General features: G+C 42.7%; 1 long non-coding RNA gene across 2 annotated transcripts in view; it reads left to right on the top strand.

Moving 5' to 3' along the window:
* The first annotated feature begins 340 nt into the window (after positions 1 to 340).
* The window catches only part of LOC133240685 (uncharacterized), a 34,174-nt gene continuing 17,799 nt past the window's right edge, over positions 341 to 16,715 (top strand). The window contains exon 1 of one of the 2 annotated variants that reach the window (XR_009734299.1): positions 341 to 1,015. This is a non-coding gene — a long non-coding RNA (uncharacterized LOC133240685). The remainder of the gene's footprint in view (positions 1,016 to 16,715) is intronic. The other variant, XR_009734298.1, reaches the window with a different exon arrangement.

Here is a 16,715-nt window from a genome sequence, read left to right as displayed (position 1 = left end):
CACCCAGGCTCTTGTCACAGAAAATGATAGATGACAGGCTGAGGGTGGCAGTACCTCAGCCAAGCGGATGGGGCAGTTCGAGCCATCAGATGTTTGGCATGCCCAGTGCACAATGGCTAATTGGAAGCATCTGGATGGTTGACTGAAAACAGGTGTCTGTCCGCCAAGATGCAAAGAAGGGAGACCTTGAATGCACCTCCTCTCACTAGCACATCAAAATCGCAACTATCTGCAGAACAACCATCCATGCAAAAGACTGGAATCTACCAGAAAAGATCTACAACTGAAGACGTAAGGAAGGAGCCAGGATGAGATGGGCAGGAGCGGTGGACTCGTGATATAATCAAATCCCATACCACAGACTTGAGTGACCCAAGGACTGGAGAAGAATTACAGTGCAGAGGTTCTCCCACAGGAGTGAAGGTTCTGAACCCCACATCAGGCTCCCCAGCCGGGGGTGTCTGGCACCAGGAAGAGGAGCCCCCAGAGCACTGGGCTTTGAAGACCAGTGGGGCTGAATTGCAGGAACCCCACAGGACTGAGGGGAAACTGAGACTCCACTCTTGGAACCTACACCAGGTCTCACTTGCACCGGGACCCTGGGCAAAAGCAGTCATTTTATAGGAGCCTGGGCCAGACCTACGTGGTGCTCTTGGAGGGTCTCTTGGGGAAGGTGTGCAGCTGTGGCAAGCTGGGGACAGCCATATTTAGGAGCTCCTTGGGCCACTGGAAGCCCCGTGCAGTGGGCGGGGCTGTAGTGTGGGCTCCTCCCCCTCGCTGACCGTTAGACCTGGCCCCGCCCACAATCCGTAGTCCACAGTGCTCAGATACCTCAGGCCAAACACGTACCTGAGAGGGCGACAGGGCCCCACCTGCTAGCAGAAGGCTGCCTGAAGACTAGCGAGCCCACACCTGCGTCTTGACACAGACCTAGACAGAGCCCAGCACCCCAGACAGCCATATATCTACAGATGTGACCCTGAGAGGTGGGAACTTGCGAGAGTGTTTCCTACAGGTGAGCTGAGCACAGCCTGGATCTCAGGGACATGGGCGTGGCTGTGAGAACTATGGGACCCTGCAGGGTCTCCTGATGCTCAGAGGGAATGGGGAGGGAGCAGCTGGCCCCTCGCCTCACGTCAGTCTGAGGACAGGTGGCTCCTCCCTGGCATGATTTGGTGGCTGCCCTGAGCAGCCTCTGCTCAAACCCTGCTCCTGTGTGGGGGCTGGGACTGGCTGGACAGGGCCCCGTGACAGAGGAATGAGCCTGAAGACCTGGTCTTCCAGGCCCATTCTGCTCCCTCCAGCTGTGGGACTTCTGAGCCTCATTTAATTCATCCCTCAAGTTGGAATGTTGTCAATGCATAATGCACAGGGTGGTTGGAAGAGTGCTTTGTAATTGTAAAAGGAGATGTGGACATTTTATTATTTCCAGAACCTCAGGCAGCAGAGCTGGGGACTCACTTGAGATCTAGTTGACTCCCTTTCCTCCCTGATGCAGGGCCTCCAGGGGAACCTGTGGTAATCATCACAGCCCTGAGTCCTGAGCCCTCACCTATGCCAGGGGCTGAGCTCAGGGCAGGGGATGCCAGTGAGCCATCAGGTTCCTGCTTCCTGGTGCCTTGGTGTCAGACCAGGGATATGAACCCCTGATCTGGCGGAGAACTGAGGGGTATGAGCCATGCTGTTCCAATGGCCCAGCCTCAGATACTCAAGGAAAGGGAAGGCCAGGGAAGACAAGAAGGCTTCCTGGAGGAGGTGGCTCTGAGCTAGGGTTTGAGGGACAAGTGGCATCTAGACAGGGGTCCAAGAAGCAGCAAGGGGGCTCCCGGTGGGGGTGGGAGAATGGAGGCATCCCAGGCAGACCTGGGGGTGGGAAAATGTTTGGCTTTCTATCTGAGCTGAGAGGAGAGATGTGCTCATTAAGTCCTGGAACCGTGTTTGCCTCAGGTTTGGAGGGTGCGGCCGTAGACTGCCCCTCAGCCTGGTTGGCCCTCTATTATACAAATGGGTCACCCCCTGTTCCTAGGTCTGGCCCCACAACCCCTCTCTTCTAGCAAAAGGCATTCTTCCCCACCTCCCTTCCTGAACCTGGGGCACTTGTCCACATCCTGTCAGAAATTCTTGGTCCAAGTCAATAAAAAATGGCTGACATCAGTAAGAAATAACCGTGAAAGCATTTCATTTGGAAAGATGAAAGAACTACGGAGGAGCACTTAGAAGCATGACACATGGCAGCCTCTGGGGGGCTGGACTGAAGGGTGACGATCAAGGACAAGGCTGTCCTCAGGACAGTCGATCAGTACTGACTGTTTAACTTCAACAAAAATGAAAAACAAAATTTTTTTTTAACATACCTTCTTGCCTAACCTGAATCCTTCCTACTACAGAGGAAGGCCATCTCCTGTTATCCTGTCCTTGGAACAAATTAGGGTGGACAATGGCTTTTAGAGGAGATCCTCAGAGATTCCCTTGGCTGACGGTGTGGGGCATCATCACTCCTCTGAGCTTGGAGCCATCAGGGCTGAAGAATTTTCTTTGATTCTCTAGGTCCCAAATCCTGATCGGCATGAATAATGTGGAAGCCCAGAGTTCTGGGATCTTCAGGCAGCATGAGCCATGCTGGTACATGGGAGCTGGGTGTGTACCCTGAGCCACACCACCACCTGGCTTCAGTTCTGGCTCGCCCTGGGCCGGCTTGCTCACCTTGGGCAAGTTACATAACCTTCAGCACTGGCTCAGTCTCCCCTTGGGCAAACACTACCACGTGTTTCCAGAGGTTTGAACGACACACAGAGACTGGCATCTGGTAGGCTCTTCATACATACAGTCCATTTGTTGTTTGGATTTTGGAATTGCAGAAGTGTATAAGATGCTAAGCTATTAGATGCTGGATGCAAAAGAAATTTGAAAGGTCATCTTCATTTTGTACAGAAAAAACTGAGGTTCTGAAAGCTTGAGATGAATGAGTCAGAAAAGAACCTGTAAGATCCTCAGCACCCTCCTCCAGCTCACAGGTGGGGCAGAGGCACTGGGAAGTGACTTCAGAGCTGGGAGCAGACGTGGGTCCGAAGGGACAGTGGCAGAGAGGGAGGATAGGAGTGAGGGAAGGAAACAGGAAGCAGATGCCAGCAGAGTGTGGAGATGATGGTGGGAGATGCGGCCGCTGGGCTGTCCCTCCACTGAAAGGGCACTCCGGGCTGCTGAGTGTGGCAGGAAGTGACTGCGTGGCCGGAAGTGACTGGAAGTGGTGCGTGTCAGGTGTGTTAAACGCAAGGCTGGGGAAATGGTTAAATGTGTTAAATGCTGGCTGGGGAAATGGGACCTTCCTAGCTGATCAAGTCTTCAAACATATCTGTAAGGACAATCGGTTTCAGGAGCTCCAAGGCTGGCATGGTGGACTGAACAATAGCTGTGCCTGGGTGTGACTCAGGGGATCTGTGGTTTATTGTTCCTGTGGCCAGATAACTCTGAAGGTTGTGATGCAATTTTTTCTGTGACCCTGAGCATTTCATATGATGTGAGTAGCCCCTAGCCACAGAAAGGGGGTACCTGAAAGGAGAGAAGATTTCGTTGTTTTAGAAGTCAGTTCCCCTCCCAGCCAGTCTCACCCCAAGGCCTCGCCAATACAGTCTCTGCTCAGGGAGGTTCTGGGTCCTGTTCCCCTTTAAGGAATTCAGAAGTTTCCTGAAAATGGGACCAGGTATTGGGTGCTGCTGCTGCTACTGCTGCTGCTAAGTCGCATCAGTCGTGTCCAACTCTGTTTGACCCCATAGACGGCAGCCCACCAGGCTCCCCCATCCCTGGGATTCTCCAGGCAAGAATACTGGAGTGGGTTGCCATTTCCTTCTCCAATGCATGAAAGTGAAAAGTGAAAGGGAAGTCGCGTAGTTGTGTCCAACTCTTAGCGACCCCATGGACTGCAGCCTACCAGGCTCCTCAGTCCATGGGATTTTTCAGGCAAGAGTACTGGAGTGGGGTGCCATTGCCTTCTCCCGTATTGGTTGCTAGGAGCCTCTATTCTGTGACTGAGCTAGTATCAGGCCCCCAAATGTTTTGGGAACTCCCAAGACTTGGAAGGAAAGCAATGACAAACCTAGACAGCATATTAGAAAGCAGAGACATCACTCTGCCTACAAAGGTCCATATAATCAAAGCTCTGTGTTTTCCAGTAGTCACGTATAGATGTGAGAGTTGGACCATAAAGAAGACTAAGTGCTGAAGAATTGATGCTTTTGAACTGTGGTGCTGGAGAAGATTCTTAAGAGTCCATTGGACTGCAAGGAGATCAAACCAGTCAATCCTAAAGGAAATCAACCCTGAATATTCATTGGAAGGACTGAAGCTAAAGCTCCAATACTTTGGCCACCTGATGCAAAGAGTCAACTTATTGGAAAAGTCCCAGATGCTGGGAAAGATTGAGGGCAGGAGGAGAAGGGGGCAACAGAGCATGAGATGGTTGGATATCATCACTGACTCAATGGTCATGAATTTGAGCTAACTCCGGGAGATAGTGAAAGCCTGGGGTCACAAAGAGTCAGACATGCCTTAGCGACTGAACAATAACAAAGACTGGGATAAGGAGGAGAGATATATCTAAGAAGCACAGTGAGGATCTAGGATTTCTACCTAGTAGAGGGTTTAGGGTAGCAAGCTGGCAGGGATGGGTACTGGGGCTTATCTTGAAGCCGTATTTGCATTTGAAGGTGACTTTGAACTTTGGTAGAATCCAAACCTATAGCAAAGTGATCTGTTCCTACCTTGCCCCTGGGACTCCCAGCCCCAGCATGGATCTCTGATTTCTGGGCTGTCTGCTGTTTAGATAATTCTTCTCTTTGAACCTCAGTTTTCCTCCTTGTCAATGTACCAGCCGGATCTCATTCAGCCAACTGGAGCCAAAAAGCATCCATCTGCTCTCTGTTCTCAGGACAGCCCTGCCATGGTCAGTATTGGTAGCTTGTCCTCTTGGATTTTCTCCAGGTGAGCATCCTGATCTTAGAACCATTCCCCACCATGAGGGCAGCACCGTGACTGGCAATACAACCAGTCCCTGCAGGGTCCTAAGGCTTGTCTTCCACAACCAGACACGTCTGGAATTTGCTTGTCTTTTCCCACATGAACTACTGTTTTTACCCATATCTCTTCTAAGCTCTAATTATTCACAACAACCCCCTACCCACCAAAAAAAAAAAAAAAAATCACGTTTTACTTTTACCCCTCTTAACCTTTTTCAAGCTAGCAATATCTTTTTGTATCTTGATTCCAACATCTCATTGTATTAGCTTTCTCTCCCAGCCTGAGTCCTCTGTAAATCTAATAAGTGGCCTTCTGTGCCTTTATCCAAACCACTGATAAAAGCATTAAACAAGACATGGTCAAGTTCAGAGAAAGCACTGTAGCCTCTAGAGAGCCCTCCAATTTGATATTGATTAATTAATTAGTCTCTTTGGACATAGCTGTTGAACCAGCTATGGATCTGGCTCACATCCTCTCCACAGGAAAGTCTTGAGAGACTTTATCAAATGCTTACCCAGAAGTTTTAGGTCTACAGCAATCTTCCGATTCATCTCTCCAGGACCCTGACAAAAAATGGGGACTGAGCATGTTTGTCATGACCTCCTGGGGAACCCAGACCAGCCCCCGATGACCACATACCCTTTGATAATTGAACCACAAACTATGTGCTTAATGATCATTTCTACAATTTTACTTAGAACTAGCATAACATTAATTTGTCTACATTTCTGGAATCTCTCTCTCTTCCTTGGAAAACTTGGACATATATTGATCTCCTTTTACCCCTCATTAGTTTCCCATGATTTTTCAAGGGTTGCTGTTTCAGCTTCTACAAACATATCTGTTGGTTCTTCCAGAAATTTCAAAGATAACTAGAGCATACCAGAAGGCAAATTTGTCTAAAGCAGTTAGTTACCTGGAAACTATAAAGAAAAAAATCCTTTTCCTTGCCCATATAAACATTTAAAAGCATATCTATGGTAGACCTCCAAAGTAAAAGTCAATTACAGTAATGTTTCCCACAAATATGAAAAGACTAATTTTTCTGTCATACAAACAGGTCTTAAAAATCAATAATAAAAAGAGAAAAATGAGTAGAGGATTTAAACAGGCAGTTTATAGAAACAAGAAATACAAAAGGCCAGTAAACATATGAAAATGTGCTTAATCTCTCACCATTAATGCAAAACAAGGTTAAATCTGTATATTAATAAATTAGCAAAAATTAAAATTTGATGAAACCCAGTGCCAGCAAGGACATGGAGAAACGGGCACTCACATATGTAGCTGGTAGAAGTGTACGTTGCTGCAATCTGTTTGCAAAGGATAGTTTAATAATATCTACCAAAATTTTAAATAAATGTCCTTGCCCTTAGGGATTTGATCACATAGCTCTGCAGGTGTTCACCAGCAGCGCCTTTGCCAGGCTCCTGATCATTCTTCTTGCTGGAGAAGGACACCAGACAAGACTCAAGGATCCTTCTTTCTCCATCCTGCTTTAACTCCGTACCACCCAGACTTTTCAGTGCTTACAAGTCCCATTGTTGCATTTGGGTTGTTTGCCTCTGTTGTTTGGGTGAGATTCTTTTTTCCCCCGGTTTATCTTCATTCAGACCCTATCCTCTGAACTGCAGGTTCATTTCACACTTTTTGTTTTCTGCTGTGGTCTGTTTCTTCTTCCATCCTCTGCCTGGGTCCCTGGTAAACTTTAGTTGACACTTTAGATGCCTCTCCTTTTCTTCCTTGAAGTCAATTGTTTTCACAGGTCAGAATCAGGGCACAGGGTATGGGACCATATCTATCTTTGCTCAGAAAGTTTTCATCTCTGCCTTCCTGAAGTCCAGGATAGCTTTATTCAGCACACTCATATTGAGCACCAGGGTGCTAGGGAGCCACGGTAGAGATTAGATAGGAAGCCAGCTCTCAAAGGACTCTACCAGGAGCACAGTATATGCTGATGAATTATAGTTTAGACTTTTAAAAACTTCATTGTGTCCTAAGTAATGCCCCAACATAGCCTGGACTTTCCTGGCAGACATTGGAATCTTTCAGGAGGTGGAGGGGCAAGGAAAATGAATCATCTGGGCTGTTTCCCCCGTCCTGATCCTAATCTGATTGTACTGCTGTGTGGAGATAGCATATGAAAGGAAAGTGTGTTTCAATTCTACTTCTTGGGCAACCTTGGGGCACAAGGGGAGGGTAACTGGTAGGAACATGATTGTTCCTTTTCAGTTGGGGGTTAGAAAACAGAGTCATTAAAAGGTCTCTGAGATTGGAAGAAAGTGTGTGTGTGCGTGTGTGTGTGTGTGTGTGTGTGCGCGCACACACACACACACATGTATTCCACATGTGGGGAACCTGCATGTGAGAATGAGGATGGAAAGTGTGTGTACCTTCATGAAGCCGCGGTGTGGAGGGTGGTGTGGGAATGTGGAGAGAGTTTGGGGTCCCTTCCCCCACTAACATCAAGATTGCAGTAACTGCAGATTAAGTGCTGCTGACCCCAGGAGACAAGCGGCTCTGTTTCCAAGGGAACCACATGGCTCAATCAAGGTCCCTGAAAGGGAGGGTGAGCCAGGATGGAGCAGCCCTTCAACCTTCCAGAGCAGTAGCGCGTACAGCGGAGCTCTCTGACCTGCTTCAGCCTGCTGAGGAATCCTGGGCAGGTCACTTAACACTGCCTGGTCCCTTCACAAGCCCCTGCTCCTAGGAGAGGTAGACAGGTAGTTAAGGCACTTGGCTATCCATGTGCCCCCTCTCAGCTCCAGCTCCCCCCTCCCCTCCATGGTCTCTGAATGATCTTGGGATAGTCCCTTTGCTTCTCTGGGCTTGTTTTTCCATCAACACAATGAAAGTACTGGTCAAAGAGTCTCTAAGGATTCCTTCCAGTTCTATGACTTTCTCCTGAGACCTCTCCCCTCTTCTATCACATGCAGACTCCCTGGTCCAAGATGTGAGGGGAATGGAGGACCCAGGGAAGCCATTCTCCTTGCCCACCTGCCCCTACCAAATAGCACCAGTTGTGCCATCTCCATAGCAACTGACACCTCCCCATCTTTAGGGAGTGAGCAGGGTGTTCAAGAGGCCAGTGGTGTTTTTATCAGCAGCTTCAAGCAGGAGCAGAAATGGAAGTTGAGTATCAGGAGGGGCTCTGATCTGAGGAGAAGGTGAGAAGGGGCCCCTCAGCCCACAGCCCTTCAGTAGGGTCACTGGAAAGTTGCAAACTGAGCCCCACCCTGTCTAGGGCATCCTGGCCCATGGGTCAGTCGCACCTCCACAGAACCCAGCATAAGGCAGCCTAAACTCTGATATCAGAGGAGAAAGTCATGGAAGTGCCACGGGGTGGAAAGAACCCTTGCAGTCAGGGCAGCTGGTTTCACTTTCCAGTTCTTCCAGGTCAGTGGCTCTCAACCCTGGCTGCACATTAGAACCACTAAGAGAGCTTTTAAAGATGCCCAGGTCTGCCCCCAGGACATCCCAAGATGGGATCCATGCTTCAATATTTAAAACGTTCCACCAGAGACTCTGTTTCTAGCCATAAAGGTAATAGGAACTGAATTCACCTTTCTATTTTAAACAACGAGAAATCTGGGCAAAATATAGGATATGATAGATGTTGAACAACTGGCAGGGCAGGACAGTAATTGCTTAGAGAAGGGAAACAAACACGGTGAGCCCTTCAGTTTCTTCAACTTACACTCTGGGTTGAGAAAACAGAGATTGAAGTTCGAGGAGACCAAGGTGTCTAGAATTTGTGGGGGAGAGTGCTGGAGAGGTGAGGGCTGCAAAGAAAGAAAGCGCTCCAGAGCATAGCAGAGGGGTTGTCTTGGGGTTTTGGCTAAGAACTCATCTGAGCACATGTGAAAACCACTGGGTAAAAAATGACTAGAGAGCAACAGACTGAGCAACTTCCAGAGTGCAGACAGGGCTGGGGATTGTTCTTGTTCACCCGGTTAGAGTAGGGAAACCTTGTATTACAGGAGACATCAGCTAGAGTCCTGAGAAACGTGTCCTGGATCATAGACTTAAATTATCTCTAGAGCAAAGTATGCTCTGAAATCGCCCTTAAAAAGATAAAACAGCAAACCTTGAAAGAATCCAACTATTTTCAGATAACTTGTGTTTCAGAACAAAACTAAGAATATCTATGGGAACACATAAATATATAGCATCCAACAAAATACAATTCACAATGTCTGGCATCCAACCAAAAATTGTTGTTGTTCAGTCGCTAAGATGTGTCTGACACTTTTGTGATTCTGTGGACTGTAGCCTGTCGGGTTCCTCTGTCCATGGGATTTCCCAGGCAAGAATACTAGAGTGGGTAGCTCTTTCCTTTTCCAGGGGGGTCTTCCTGATCCAGGGATCAAACCTGTGGTTCCTGCATTGGCAGGCGGATTCTTTAACACTGAGCCAGATGTATTAATTTTCTATTGCTGCCATAACAAATAACCATAAACTTAATGGCTTCAAGCAACACCCAATTATCATGTTACAGTTTCTATGGGTCATAAGTCCAGGCACAGCACAGTTTAGCAGGGTACTCTGGCTATGGTCTCCCAAGGCTGAGATCAAGATGCCAGTTTGCCTAGTTCTCTGGATCTTGGAATTATCTTCCCAGCTTAACCTCAGCTCTTGTGGTTGTAGGCCTGAGGTCCCATTTCCATGTTGGTTGTCAGCTAGGGGCTGCCCTGAGCTCCTTGAGGCTTCCCACATTCCTTGTCATGATACCCATACTTTCTACACATCAGCAATGATGCATCAAATTTTACTCATGCTCTGAATTTCCCTGACTTACTCTTCTGCCTCTGCTTTAAGGATTCATGATTATGTTGGGCTCACCCTGGGTAATCAAATGTATTCTTATTCTAAGGTCAAATGATTAGTAAACTTACTTTTTTTTCTATATAAAGTAATACATCCGTGGCTTTCTACATTAGAGCATAGAGTGCTCTTGGGGGCCATAATTCTGCCAGGTATGCAAAGAAGCAGAAAAATATCCATTCTAGGTGAAAAATCAAACATTAGAAATAGGCCAGAAATGAGAGTGATGCTTGAATTAGTGAACAAGGGTGTCAAAACAACTATTATAACTATGCCCTATATGTTCAAGAAAAGAGAAGAAATAACTGTGATGGAGAGAGAAATAGAAGATATACAAAGCATTCAAATGGAACTTTTAGAAATGAAAAATTCGGTATCTGAATTACACTGTATTTTCAATATCTGGAAACGCATTGGGTGGGATTCATCGTGGATTAGACATAGCAGAAGAAAAGACAGTAAACTTGAAGACACAGGGATAAAAATGATCCAGAATGAAGCACACACAGAGAGACAGAAACAGAAAAAATACACGAAACTGTGTGATAAGCAATCCAATGTCACACATGCATAAAAAGGACACAAACGTGTTTTTGAACAAGTAAGGACCAATACCTTTCCAAATTTGCTGAAAACTATAAATCCACAGAGCCAAGAAGCCCAATGAACCCACAGCAAGAGAAACATAAAAAAACCATGCCAAGACACAAATAAAATTGCTGAAATCAGTGATGAAATAAAAAATTTAAAAGCAGCTACAAGAAAAAGACACAGATAGAGGAACATAGAAATGGTAACAGACTTCTTGTGAGACATTATTCAGTCCAGAAGGTACTAAATAATGTCTTTAAATACTAAAAGAGAACTTATCAACCTAAAATTTAATACCCATTAAAATTGTTTTTGAAAATGAAAATAAAATTAAGCCTTTGGGTTCAATGACAGCTAGGAGAATTCATCATCAGCAAACATCCTCTATAAGAAACGTCAAAGGAAATTGTTCAAGGAAGAAAAACATACCAGGTAGAAATTTGGATAGAGGAATCAAGAGTGGTGGAAATGCAGAAATGTGAATAAATATTAAAGACATTTTAAAAATAATTTTTGATCTCTTTAAAATACAATTGCCTTAAGATATTTTACAGCTTGCCATTTGTGACCATATAGATGGACCAAGAGGGTATTATCCTGAGTGAAATAAGTCAGACAGAGAAAGACAAACCCTGTATGATTTCACTTATACGTGGAATCTGAAAAACAAAACAAATGAAAAAATATAGCTAAACAAAATAGTCATAGATACAGAGAACAAACAAGTGGTTGCCAAGGGCAGAGGGATGGAAGAGGTGAGAAGTGAGGGAGATTATGATAAATTTTTAGTTACAAAATGAATATCATGGATATGAAATGTACGATGAGGGGAATATAGTCAATAATTGCTATATTTTGTGTCAGATGGAAGCTAGATTTATTATAGTGATCATTTGAAATGTATAGAAGTACTGAATTACTATGTTGTGTATCAGGACCTAACATAGTGCCATACGTCAATTATACTTCAGAAACCAACCAAACAAGCAAACAAACTCATAAAAAAAAAGACCTGATTTGTAGTTACCAGAGGTGGAAAGTGTTAGTTGCTCAGTCGTGTCTGACTCTTTGTGATGCCATTGACTGTAGCCTGCCAGGTTTCTCTGTTCATGGGATTTCCCAGGCAAGAATACCAGAATGGGTTTCCATTTCCTTTTCCAGGGATTTTCCTGACCCAGGGATCAAACCTGAGTCTCCCATATTATAGGAAGATTCTTTATCATCTGAGCCACCAGAGAAGCCCTACCAGAGGAGCTTTAAAACAGTGTTATCCCTCAATTTTGTTTTTTTTCCCCAAAACTTTTAGCATTTTGAGGTCCCTTACATATACATGTAAATTTTAGAATCAAATTGTGAGTTTTCTACAAATAAACAAAATGACTTGACTAGGATTTCATGCAACCAATGGAACAATTTGGGGAAAATTGATGTCAGTGATATTGAACCATCTGATTCATGAAAATGGTATGTCTCTCCTTTATTTAGTTCTTCTATAATTTCTTTGAGAAAGATTCTATTGTACAGGAATTGCAAATATTTTATTAAATATATTCCAAAGTATTTAATATAGTTTGCTATTGAAATAGTATTTTAAATTTTGAATTTCAAATTATTCATTCCCAATATATAGAAAAGCAATACATTTTAAAATCCTGTGACCATGTCAGTTATCAATTCTAGTAGCTTTATTTTTAATCCCTTAAAATTTTCTTCTTAGACATGGTCATGTCACCTGTGAAGAAAACAGTTTTAATTCTTCCTTTCCAATCTGTATGCCTTCTTTTCCTCTTGTCTGCTTGCACTGGCTGGTACCTCCAGTACAATGCTCCGTAGAAGTGGTGAGAATGGAAATCCTTAGTTTCTTCCCAATATTAAGAGAAAACATTCAGCTTTTCACCGCTAAATGTAATGTTAGCTGTTGGTTTTACACAAATACTCATTATCAGATTGAGGAAATTTCCTTCTACTCCTAGGTCACTGAGAATTTTCTTTTTAAAATTATGAATGACTAATTTTCTCAAATACCTTTTCTATATCTATTAAGATGATCATATGGATTTTCTTTTTGTAAAGACTTCTATTATTGAAGTAAATTTGATATGTAACTTTATGTAGTTTCAGGAGTACAATGTAATGATCTCATAAATGTGTGTATTATGAAATGATTACCGTAAGAAGTCTAGTTAACATCCATCACCACACAGAATTTCAATGTTTGTGTGTGTGTGATAAGAACTTCTAAGATTGAGTTTTTCAGCAACTTTCAAGTATATAATGCAACACTATTAACTATAGTCACCGTGCAGTACATTACATCCCCAACATGGAGACTTAAGATAACTACGTAATACCTTGGAAAAACGAACATTCCAGATCATTATACCCATTATACAGAAACATGATTAATTAACTTCTATGTTTACAAATTTCTTATAAATTTAGAGACATAATTTTATAAACCACTTCATGATTTATATATGAGTGAATTATTTATTTGGAGATTGATTTTTGAAACTTAGAACAATTTTGAATTTTTGGTATAAGCTACACTAGTCAATGCCAAAGAGTGCTCAAACTACCACACAACTGCATTCATCTCACACCTAGTAAAGTAATGCTTAAAATTCTCCAAGCCAGGCTTCAGCAATACTTGAACTGTGACCTTCCACATGTTCAAGCTGGTTTTAGAAAAGGCAGAGGAACCAGAGATCAAATTACCAACATCTGCTGGATCATTGAAAAAGGAAGAGAGTTCCAGAAAAACATCTATTCCTGCTTTATTGACTATGCCAAAGCCTTTGACTGTGTGGATCACAATAAATTGTGGGAAATTCTTCAAGAGATGGGAATACCAGACCATCTGACCTGCCTCTTGAGAAACCTGTATGCAGGTCAAGAAGCAACAGTTAGAACTGGACATGAAACAACAGACTGGTTCCAAATAGGAAAAGGAGTACGTCAAGGCTGTATATTGTCACCCTGCTTATTTAACTTACATGCAGAGTACATCATGAGAAATGCTGGGCTGGATGAAGCACAAGCTGGAATCAAGATTGCTGGGAGAAATATCAATAACCTCAGATATGCAGATGACACCACCTTATGGCAGAAAGTGAAGAAGAACTAAAGAGCCTCTTGAAAGTGAAAGAGAAGAGTGAAAAAGTTGGCTTAAAGCTCAACATTCAGAAAGCTAAGATCATGGCATCTGGTCCCATCACTTCATGGCAAATAGATGGGGAAACAGTGGAAACAGTGGCTGAATTTATTTTGGGGGGCTCCAAAATCACTGCAGATGGTGATTGCAGCCATGAAATTGAAAAAACGCTTACTCCTTGGAAGGAAAGTTATGACCAACCTAGATAGCATATTAAAAAGCAGAGACATTACTTTGTCAACAAAGGTCCGTCTAGTCAAGGCTATGGTTTTTCCTGTGGTCATGTATGGATGTGAGAGTTGGACTATATAAAGAAAGCTGAGGACTGAAGAATTGATGCTTTTGAATTGTGGTGTTAGAGAAGACTCTTGAGAATCACACTTGGACTGCAAGGAGATCCAATCAGTCCATCCTAAAGGAGATCAGTCCTGGGTGTTCATTGGAGGGACTGATGTTGAAGCTGAGACTCCAATACTTTGTCCAGCTTATGCGAGGAGTTGACTCATTGGAAAAGACCCTGATGCTGGGAAAGATTGAGGGCAGGAACAGAAGGGGATGACAGAGGATAAGATGGCTGGATGGTATCACCAACTCGATGGACATGGGTTTGGGTAGACTCTGGGTGTTGGTGATGGACAGGGAGGCCTGGCGTGCTGTGGTTCATGGGGTCACAAAGAGTCGGACACGACTGAGCGACTGAACTGAACTGACACTAGTCACAGTGTACTTCCTTTTTCATATATTGCTGGTTTCACTTCACTAACATTTTGTTAAATCGTTTTGCTTCTTTTATTGTTATAGAATATTGAACTATAGGTTTCCTTTCTTATAATGCCTTCCATTTTGGTGTGAGGGTAATGCTTGCCTCATAAAAGAAATTGAGAGATATTCCCTCCTCTTCTATTTTCTGGAAGAGTTTCTGTAGATTTGTTATTATTTCCTCTCTAAATGCTGAGAATTTACCAGTGAAGGACTTCTCTGGTGGCTCAGTGTAAAGTAAAGTAAGGAAACCATTTGCCCGTGCAGGAGACGTGGGTTTGATCCCTAATCTGGGAAGATCCCACATGCTGCGGAGCAACTAAGCCCCATGCGCCACAACAATTGAGCCTGTGCTCTAGAGCCCAGGAGCTGTGACTACTGAGCCCACGTGCAGCAACTAGTGAGGCCTGCATGCCCTAGAGCCTGTGCTCCGCAACAAGAGAAGCCTCCACTATGAGAAGCCCATGCACCACAGCTAGAGAGTAGCTCGCCACTACTAGAGAAAAGCCCACACAGCACTGAAGACCCAGCACAGCCAAAAAATAAATACATACGTTAAAAAAAAAGAAAAAGAATTCACCAGTGAAGTCATCTGGGCCTGGAGTTTCTTTTATGGAAAGGAATTCAACTACTTTTATAGGTATAGGGTAATTCAGGATGTCTATTTCTTCTCAAGTGAGATTTGGTAGATCATACTTTGTAGGACTTGAGTTATTTTAAATTAACTGTAGCTTGTTTTATGACCCAGAATATGGTCTACCTTTATAGACATTTTATGTGCTTTTGAAAATAATCAATAATCTGCTATTGTTTTTTGGAGTGTTCTATACATGTCATTTAGGTCAGTTTGGTTAACAGGGTTGTGAAAAATCTATTATTTCCTTGATGATTTTCTGTCTACCTTGCCCTCTATTTTTAAGAGAGAAGTAATGACTGTCTCAACCATAATTGTGGATTTCTCTATTTCTCCTGTCTTTGCTTCATGTATCTTGAAGCTCTGTTATTAATTACATAATGTTTAGTATTGCTATTTACTCCTTCTTCATTGACATCTTTATCATTTTAATTGATGTTCTTTACCCCAGGTAATATTCTTTGCTTTGAGATATTTGTTTGATATTAAAATAGCCACTCCAGCTTTCTTTTGTTTCATGTTATCATGTTATATTTTTAAAACTTTTATACTTAACCTAACTGTGTCTTTATAGTTAAAGTGTATTTCTTGTAGGTAGCATATAATTGGGCTTTTCTTTTTATTCTAATGATCTTTGCTTTTTAATTGGGGTGTTTAGACTATTTACATTTAATGAAATTATTGATATGGTCATATTTAAATCTATCATTTTGTTATTAGTTCACTAAACCATCTGTTCTTTCTTTACTTTTTTCTTACTTCTTTTTTATTTATTGAGTATTATTTATGAGTCAATTTTATCCTTGGCTTGTTTGTTAGGTGTCACTCTTTGTTTTATTATTTTAGTGTTTACTTTAGGGTTTATAGTTATTGCCAACTTATCACAGTCTACCTTCAAATAGTCAACCTTCTCATGTATTCACTACATACATATTATAAAGACCTTACAATAATACATTTCTGTTTCTCTCTTCCTGGCCCTCGTGTTATTGTTATATGCTTTACACAATATATTATAACCATTTTGTTCAAACAATAAAGATATTCACGTGGTTAAAAGCTTTGAGATATTTGTATTAATGTAGGTACCCGTTCCAGGGCTCTTTGTTCCTTTGTGTAGATCCATGGTTCCATCTGGTGTCATGCTCCTTCTGTGTGAAGAATGTTCTTCACATTTCTCAGATTGCAACATGCTGGCAATGAATTCTTTAAACTTTTGAATATCTATAAATATATTTGTCTCATTTTCATTTTTAAAAGATATTTTCACTGGGCATAGAATTGTAGGTTGACAACTTTCCCCAGAAATTAAAAAGTTGTATTTTTGCTTCCATTATTCTAATAAGAAATCTGAAATATTATTCTTACCATTTTTTCTTTTCTAAAGTGTCTTTTCATCTGACAAGACTTTCTTTTTATCACTGGTTTTGAGCAATTTGAATATGATATGCCTTGGGGTCAATTCTCTTCATGTGCTTGGAATTCTTTTCATTTCTTGGATTCATGGATTAATAGTTTTCATCAAATTTGAAAGTTTTGGCTATTATCTTTTCAAAAATTTTTTCTCTTCTCTCTAACCTCCACCTCTCTTCAGTGATTTCAATTACTTATATATTAATCTCCTTGAAGCCCCACAGTTCAATGATGCTCTTGTATTTTTAAATATCTTTTTGTGTGTGTGTGTTTCATTTTGGATACTTTCTAGTACTATGCATTCAAATTCACTAGTATTTTCTTCTG

The sequence above is a fragment of the Bos javanicus genome, chromosome 28 (genome assembly GCF_032452875.1).
Source record: "Bos javanicus breed banteng chromosome 28, ARS-OSU_banteng_1.0, whole genome shotgun sequence".
Classification (NCBI taxonomy): domain Eukaryota; kingdom Metazoa; phylum Chordata; class Mammalia; order Artiodactyla; family Bovidae; genus Bos; species Bos javanicus.
Note: the sequence above shows the minus strand (reverse complement) of the source record. Positions and strands in the feature narration are given on the sequence as shown.